This window comes from Pteropus medius, unplaced genomic scaffold, assembly GCF_902729225.1.
Source record: "Pteropus medius unplaced genomic scaffold, Ma_sr-lr_union100, whole genome shotgun sequence".
NCBI lineage: Eukaryota > Metazoa > Chordata > Mammalia > Chiroptera > Pteropodidae > Pteropus > Pteropus medius.
Window position 1 is genome coordinate 2,622,811 of NW_024340695.1, and position 9,099 is coordinate 2,631,909.

Genomic DNA, 9,099 nt, shown 5'->3' on the forward strand with positions numbered 1-9,099 from the left:
TAAATAATTTTTTTTACTAATAAAAACTGATTGGTAGCCTCAATCATCTTGTGTTTAATTAGAGAGGTGCCATTTAAGGAGAAGGCTACAATTATTTTGGTATTATGGATGCTTAATAAATCATTATAAACTGATGGTTCACCAGAGAAGAACAGGCTGGGGTGTGTGTGTGTATGGAAGTGTAATGTTTATCACAAAGGGTAATGCATTTTAAAACATTGAGAAATGTATATAGCCTGATGAATAAACTGGACCTGTTAAATTTATCTTTTAGATATCTTTGAAATATGAAAACATTAAGAGATACTATTATATAGAGAGATCCTTTCCAGATATTTCCAGATAATATTTGGTCTTAGAAGCAGATTTTTTTAATGGTTCTATAAATAACTGCTATGACAAACTCCAATAGGAGCACTGAACAAGCTGTAGGGTAAGCCATTATAAATTGTTGCCTCACTCCCTAGTCGATGATAGAATATTTAAAGCGAAAACCTAACCACAGTGAGCTATTAACACTGCAAATCAGGTATAAGCCAGCACAGCCTTCCTCTTTCAGAAGTGCAAATATTTGCCACCGCTGTGAACTTCTATGTCACTTCACCTTTAGATTTCTTACTGTACTATATATATGTAAATATATATAATTTTTTTACCTTCTATGATCATTTATGCATGTCATATCTCCCCTACTAAACCCTTAGTTCCTTCAGAGCATGATACCCATCTGATTCATCTTTGATTGTTCCAAAAACCTTCCACTCTGTTTACAGGAGGACGACTCACAGATGTTTGAAGGTGGGAGAGGAAGTCATGTGACATGAGGACCAGGGAAGAATTATGACCAGAGTTGCAGAATGGGGAAAACACCAGGTTAAACTAAAATCTTCCCAGCTGAAAACTTTTGTGAGAGAGAGGGTTTATTGAGCAATAAGCCAGCCAGAAAAAGGACCAGGTATTGAGACATACAGTCTAAATCAACAGCAGCAGGGCTAGATGGAAAAAAATATGCATGCCCGCTTTCCTGGAGCTGAGCAGACTCTTGTATACACAATGAGTTTGGGGAAGAAGTCAGTTGTTCTGAAAGAATTTACATTGGCTGTAGATAAAGGGAGTGGGAAAAGGTGAAGCAGGGGCAGCTCTAGGATAGGTGCATAACCTGTACGGAAGAAATGTTTACTTCTTGATTACCTGTGAGCAACAGTCTGAAAGTTAATGTATAAAGCAGGATGCCATGGTGTCTGCTGGTGGGCTTTTTAAAAAAAATTTTTTTTTAGATACCTGGAAGTTGATTCAAAGTTTCAGCAAACAGTTGGGAATGTGAATAGTCTTCTGTTAGTTTTGGCCCACAGCTATTAACTGAGTACTTCTCTGAGTATCTCTCTCCCACTCTCAACCTCTATTATTTAACTTAGGATATCTCAGAGTTTATCTGAGATAACCATTGTCTAGCTCTTTCCAGTGAAATCCTTTCATTCAATGAACAATTACTGAAGATTGAGTGAGTCCAAGATGTTTGCTATGCTCCGAATGTTTTGTGTTCCCTCAAATTCATATGTTGATATTTAACCTCCAAGATGATAGTATTAGGAGGTGGGGGCCTTTGGAGGTGATTAGATCACGAATATGGGAGATTCGTGAATAGGAACCATACCCTTATAAAAGAGGCTCCAAGAAAGCTCCATCGCCCCTTTGACCAAGTGAGGATACAAGAAGTCAACCAGCCTCCAGAACTGTGAGGAACAAATTTTTGTTGCTTCTAAGCTATGCAGTTTATGGTACTTTGTTTTAGCAGCTTGCACAGACTGCTGTTCTAAGACCTGTGGGTGATATAAATATTCTAGAATATGGTGCCTGCCATTAAGAGTGTAGTTAATTCCCACTCCATGAGGTACTCACACATTCACTATGCAAACAATTGAAGTCTAAATAGAATTTTTACTCTCCATTTGAGATGTTCTAAATCACCATTACTTTTCCTTTTTATGATTGTCTCTACCTTGATACTCTATATCCAGGCCAGATTACTTCCCATAAGCATCTCAGATTTGGCCTCTCGAAAACTAGCTCCTCCTGTGTCCTCCAGAAGGCTCTTCCTCCTCAGTGAATGGCACCGCCCAGTGTCCAAAACCAGAGTTTAGCGGCCACTTGTCACTTATACCCTTATCCACCACATTTAGTCTTAGTCCTTTCCTTTCCCTAAAGTTTCATTATGGAAACTTTTGGACATGTACAAAAATGTAAAGAGAATTGTGCAATGATGCCAAAATGTCTGTAGTTCGGGTTCCCTGGGAAGTAGACTCTTGAGATGGAGATTGCTGGTCATTTATTGCAGGGAGTGTTTTAAGAAACAACGCATGTGGAAGGGGAAAAGAAGAAGTGGGCAGAGGAAGAAGCTGAGCTGAGATGCAGTGGGCCTTCAGCTGCCACATGGGGAGCTCTGCGCTAGGATAGCCCTTGAGAGTTGTCCCAAGTTACAGGGAAGGTCAGGGCCTTTACACCCCTACACTGATCAGTCATTGGATGTGGGATGCCTCCCAAAAAAGAAATGGCCTTCCATGAGGTAGTTTTCTTTAGCTAAGACAGTCCCCAAAGAAGACTGATAGCTGAGGACCATCTTTTACTCTACTCCCAGCGGCCAGGAGAATAACTCTCTTATTCCTGAGACACCTGGCTTTCTCATCACAGCATCAACCATAGTACCAGCTGCAACTATCATCCACTCGTGGCTTTTTTCATCTCTACCTTTACACATCTCTCCCATTATTTTGAGAAAAATTTCCGATATGCAATTTACTTGGTAAATAATTTATCTCTAAAAATTATATTCTCACACTTAAAAATTTAACAATAATTCTTTAGTATCATCGAAGTCAGTGACACGAGTTCTTTTGCTTATGTTTCCAGGTATTCTTTAATCACCCTCTACTCCACATGGCCACTAAAACTGCCTCATCAGTTCTTGCCTGAGTTTCCTCTTCCTTCCCTGTTAATCTGCCCCATCCCTGCCACACTGCACTGATGCCAAACTCACCTTTCTGAAAAAAAAAAAAAAACAAAACTGATTAAGTTATATACATATTTAAAATTGCCTCAACAGGAATAGTATAATGAATGTTGTTAAAAAACAAAATTCAATCAAGTAAATTTGGAGATCTGATTGACATTATTAATTGATTCATGAATTGGGCAACATCCCATCTGTTAACCAACTAAAGGAGTTTGTTGCCTATCCGCATCAAAGACAGCGAGACAAGAATTGGAGTTTGCAGCAAAGAAAGTAAAGGTGAGCTAGCACTCAAAGACCTGGCTCCCCGATGGCATATAGGTTACAGATTATATAGGGCAAAATCACAAGATATTGTGGGTTAGTGGTTCAGTCGTGTTGGGAGCTGACTGGTTGGAGGTGAGGTAAGGGTAATTAGTCATTTTTTTCACATCTTGAGGACAGTTCTGAGGTCTTTTCCAGAGTTCTTCTGTCTGGTCTTAGGGGGTCATTCTATCTTAGGGGTCAAGAGCTGAAACAACTTAGGTCAAGATGTTATGTTTAACCTGCCAGAGGTCCAGACCGCTGTCTTCTGCTACCTTGGGGGTCGCTGATTATCCAGGGAAAGACTGGGGCTCTGAGAGGTGTGTATATGCATATATAGGGAGAGGGATATGATTTTGAGAGAGCTAGAATTTAAAACTAAATTTAATCAAAGTCATAAAGACCCTCAGTTTCACATCCAGTAACTAGAAGGGTACTCTGAGGGTTTATACAAAATGGAAGGATTTTACCGGCACAAAGAGGGTGGGACTTGATATTAAGAGTAGATTACTTCAGGTGAGGACACCTTCCCTTAGGGGAACGCAGGGGATCTTATCAGGCAGATGACCTCACTAGTGTGGAGCAGGAAATTGCAAACTGATTGATTTAAAATTCTACTCTTGGGAGAGGCCGAATCTGCAGTTAGGTTTGGTACTAAACCTAGGCTTGGTATCATGGATATTTAGCACAAGAGGCATCATTTTGGGCCTGTGGTTTTTCTTTTTAACAATGTAAATAAGTAGTTGTTCTTGGGAGGTAATGTCCCAAAGGACTTTCACTTTCTACAAAATACATTTCTGTATCTTTGTAATATTTTAGAGTGTGATTACTTTTTTTAAGAGAAAAAAAATTTAATTTGTAGCTATTGATTGTCTTCCGATGAGAGTTCAAATGCTTTTATATTTGGTGTAAAGTCCAGAACTGTGGAGGAGGGGTCTGTTATATATGTTACACACACATACACACACACTAATAGAAACCAGGCCTTTGAACAGAGAACAGACTGTTATTCACAGAACATATTAACGCTGGTTCCCTATTCCCCAATTCCCCAGGAGCTACACAGTGAGAGCCAGATGTTCACCTGTATGTGCAGCAGGATTTGTACCACAAGAGAGGAAACCTCAAATTATGAGACTTGTAGTTTATATATAGTAGCTGTCACACTGTCATCCTCCCCTACAGAGCATTGCTATGGAATGTAAGCAAATCTCTGGGGAGGAGAAAGAGAAAGTCTCTTTCTTTACCAATGTAGAATATAAGCAAATGGCTCCAGGGGAGTTTAGTCTTTAAATCTCTTCACAGTGTTCTATCTTTAGGACTTATGTTCAGGCATCCTTTGCTCAGAAAACTCTGAATGTGCAGGAACACTGAGAAATCCAGGGAGAAAATCTCCCAGCACAAAGCATGCCAGGCCTTGAGATCTGCCTGTTTTCCCAAATACTATATCTTCTTTCCCTTGCATTCTGTGCTCCAGTGATATAAACACCTAACCTGCTCTCTTGCCTTTTTGTGCCTTTTGCACCTGCTTTTTTCTGTGTCTGTAGCCCTCTTCCTATCTCATCTTTATCTTTTTAATTCTTTTCTCATTTCACAACTCAATTCTACTTTAGAAAGCTTTTTCTCCCAGGGGCTGGGTTTGGTATCTCCCTGGGAGTACCAGGATGCCAGCATTTCTCATTCTCCTTAGTTTCATGTTGCAAAGATGAAATCCCAGGTGAGTATGGCCTGGAGGTTGCAGACTGAGAACTCCTTTCTTACCGTCTGACACTCTATCCCAGGTGAGCAGCCAAGAGTGCTGGGACTGCAATCATCACCCCAGCTCATATGTAAGATGAGAGTTCTATGCCAGGAGAGGTATCCCAAAAAGAACAGGAGCTACTGCCCCCTCACAGAGCCCTGCTTGTAAAGCAGGGGTCTCCCTCTGAAAGAAATGGGTCACTGTCCCCATCTCCAGCTCTGAAGCAGTGACTCAGATTTTCTTCAGAGGGAAAGTCCATTAGAACAGAGAACTCTGAAGCTCTCTCCAGAGTTAACTGACATTATTTGTAAGAGTATGAGACAATTCAAACATAAAGGTCTTCTTGAACACAATGGGTGCTAAGTAATTAAAAGGAGACTGGTTAGTCCATGACAGTAATAAGCCAAACTGTAGGCAAGCTAGTTTACCGGCTACTGCAAAGGATCCTAAATGTAATTGGATTAAAATGTGGGAGCAATTCATGCTCCCAGAACATTGTCAAAACAATAGAGTAATCAACCAGCAATTAGTGAACCCTGATAGCTGCATGTGACACCCACAGGGGCAGACAGCTTAAAAGAGAGATCTGTGAAAGAGGCAGCCCAAGAGAACCTTAGTAAAACCACTGTCATCCCAGGGTGACTGTGCACAGCCAGGGCTGTGCCTTGTGAGAGCTACTTAATAGGCTGTACACTCTGGGGGAAATAAACTTCTCTAAAATAATCCAACTGGGTCACTAAACAAACAAACGAACGACAAAGCAACAACCCCCAGGGATCGGGGGGGAGAATCAGTATTCAGAATTGCTACAATAAATTATCTAAAATGTCTAATTTTTAACAAAAAATTATGAGTCATGAAAAGATACAGGAAAGCTTGATCCATAAGCAGGAAAAAATGCAGGCAGCAGCAATTATATATCAGATGGTCCAGATGGCAGGCTTAACAGAAAAAGACTTAAATCAGCCATTAAAAATCTTGTTTAAAGAACCAAAGGAAACCATGCTTAAAGATGTAAAAGACTGTATGATGACATTGGCTTATCGAATTCAGAATATAAACAGATAGAAATTAATGAAGAGTCAGATTGGAATTCCAGAATTGGAAAGTAAAATAACTAAAACGAAAAGGTCACTAGATTTCATTGAGCATCTACCGTGTATTAAGCGCTTTTAGGTGCTGGTGGTATAGTAGTGAAGAGACACATGCCCATTCTCCTATGTTTATATTTCACATAGTATAGGAGGTCTTAGCTAGGGAAATGAAATAAGAGGAGAACAAGAAATAAAAGGAACAAGGATTATGAAGGAAAAAGCAAACATTATTTATAACTGTTGATATGATCTATATATAAAACCTGTAAGAATCTATAGAAAAAACTTATAATTAATACGAATTTAACAAGGGGACTGGATATAGTAAGTAGATCAATATATAAAATTTGATTTCATTTTTATATATTAGAATCAGCAGTTAGAAAATGTAAGGAAGTAAAAGATACCAAATACAACAGCCATAAAAAAACAAGGTATATAGGAATAAATCCAACAAAAGAAATGTAAAAAGTACTTGGGGAAAAATTATAAAACTTTATTGAAGATGACTTAAATGTATAAATAGGAAGACTTAATATAATCAAGATGTTATTCCTTCCCAAATTGACTTAGAGATTTAATGCAATCAAAAGCCAAGAGGCACTGTTAGAGAAATTTGACAAGTAGTTGAATTTAAAATTTCTATGAAAAAGGAGAAATCCAAGAATAGTCTAGATACTCCTGAAGAAAAATAAGATGAGAGAACTTTCCTTCCTAGATATTTTTTAAAACTTTTGTCATTAGAGTATGGTATTAGTGTAGTAAAATATAAATTGACCCTTGGAAGTAGATAGATATCTGTAACCCAGATACAAATTTGCACCTTTTCCACAGATTGGAGTTGTTGCTGGGAGCAGGTTTCCCAGTTAGAGATTACATTTCCCTGGTTACTTTGCCACTAAATGGGGCCATGTGACTGAGTTCTGGTGAATTGAATGTGTACTGAAATGGTACACCAGTTCTTCCCAATTTATTGTAGACCAGTAGTTTTGTAAACTAAAAAATAAATTACCAGAAAATTTAAATTTAAAAATTCATACCAAATACAAGCCCATTTTTTAATTATTAGATTCAACAGACATAAAATTACTTCGTTAAATTGTTATTCAAAGTTTACAAACACTTATTCTTAGTTGCCATACTACTGGGTGCTGGAGTTTGCTGACCAGCAGAGGTCAGTAGACCACCCTTTGAGTGTATTCCATTTCAGACATGGCCCATAAAGTTCTCTCATTCAATCCTTCACATTCTCTTTCCTCCCCTGTCTACAGGTTAGCTGTCTATGATCAAGATGGCCTTGAAAGCCAATGCGTGAAGATGGCAAATCTGCATCTGCCTGGGTCTCCAGGTGACTTCTTGCAGTAGAACCCTTCCCATCCCATCTTGCCATTAATTGAACTTAATGTGAAAGAAAAATAAATTCATTTGCATTAAGCCACTGAGCATTCAAGGTTTATTAGTTGTACTATTGGTATTAGCTTAACTAATAATGTAATATAGGAAAATATAGGTAATATATTGTAATATAGGGAATACAGGGAAAATGTAATGTAATATGGGGAAAATACTTGTGGCCTTAAGATACAAAAGTCCTTATCAGAAAAGATTTTAAAATTGACGATACTAAAATAAGAATATCTGTACATCAAAAATCACGATAAATATAGTGAATAAAAATAAGTCACAAACTGGGAAAAGATATTTGTAATACATAAAACAAACAGTTTAGTATTCAGAATATATAAGGTGATCTTACCAATCAATATGAAAAAGTCGAACCAACCCATTTGAACTATGGACAACATATATAAACAGGCATTTCACAATAGAGGGAATATGAATAAAAATTAGAATTTGAGAAAATGCACAACTATATTAATAATCAGAGAAATGTATATTAAGACCACAATTGGATACTAGAGTTCTGAAATGATATGGCTGAACTGGGAACTTTTATTCACTGATAGTGAAGCTTAAATCAGTTCAACTACTCTAGAAAAACCATTTGACATTATCTTTTAAAGTTTTACATTTGCACCGATTATCATCCAAAATTCCCCTTGTAGATATATTCTAGACTGCTGTAATATATACAAAGAATTACCAAATTTAGAAAACATAAATAAAGGTTGCCCAGTTAAATTGTAAGATAAACAATGAATAACTTTTAAATTTGATCTGAAATGCAAATTTAATTGGGCCTCATATACTTTATCTGAGAATCTTACAAATAAGAGGAGGCATGTGTAAAAGTGTTCATAGCATTGTTTATAATAGCAAAATCTGGAATCTACCAAAATTTGCATTGTGGAAATAATGGATAAACTGTATATTCATATAATGGAATACTAGGCAGTACTGAAAATGAACTACAGCTATGAGTGAGAACATAAATGAATCTTAGAAACATTAAATTTAAAAAGCAGTTCAAAGAATATATATTGTAAATTGCAATACCATTTTCATAAAACTCAAAACCAACTACAAGTAAATAATATATTGTTTGGAGATCCATACACCTGTGATAAAGTATATACAAGAGAATGAGAAACAAAATTAGGTAGTTGTTATTAAGGTAGTGGTGGAGGCAGGGGAATAAATTAGAGGAGGAATTCACAGATTAACGTGACAGTGTTGGTGATGTTCTGGTTCCAACACAGGTAGAACGTACACAGATGTTCGTTTTACTGCTATGCTTATCTCAAACATGTTACATAAGTTATTCTGTATATATAAAATATTACATAAAATTAAAAAAAAATAGATCAGTGATCAGGAAAGCTAAATGAGTCGAATCTCCATCTACAGACAGAAAGCCCAATGCTTTTCTATTAGGATAACTCTCCTAAAGAATAAAAATAGTATGCCCTGCAATCAGAGAAATGCTGAAAAGTCCAAAACACTACTCCGGATCTAGCTTCAGGGATAAACTAAGAGATGGAGTGTACACAGAA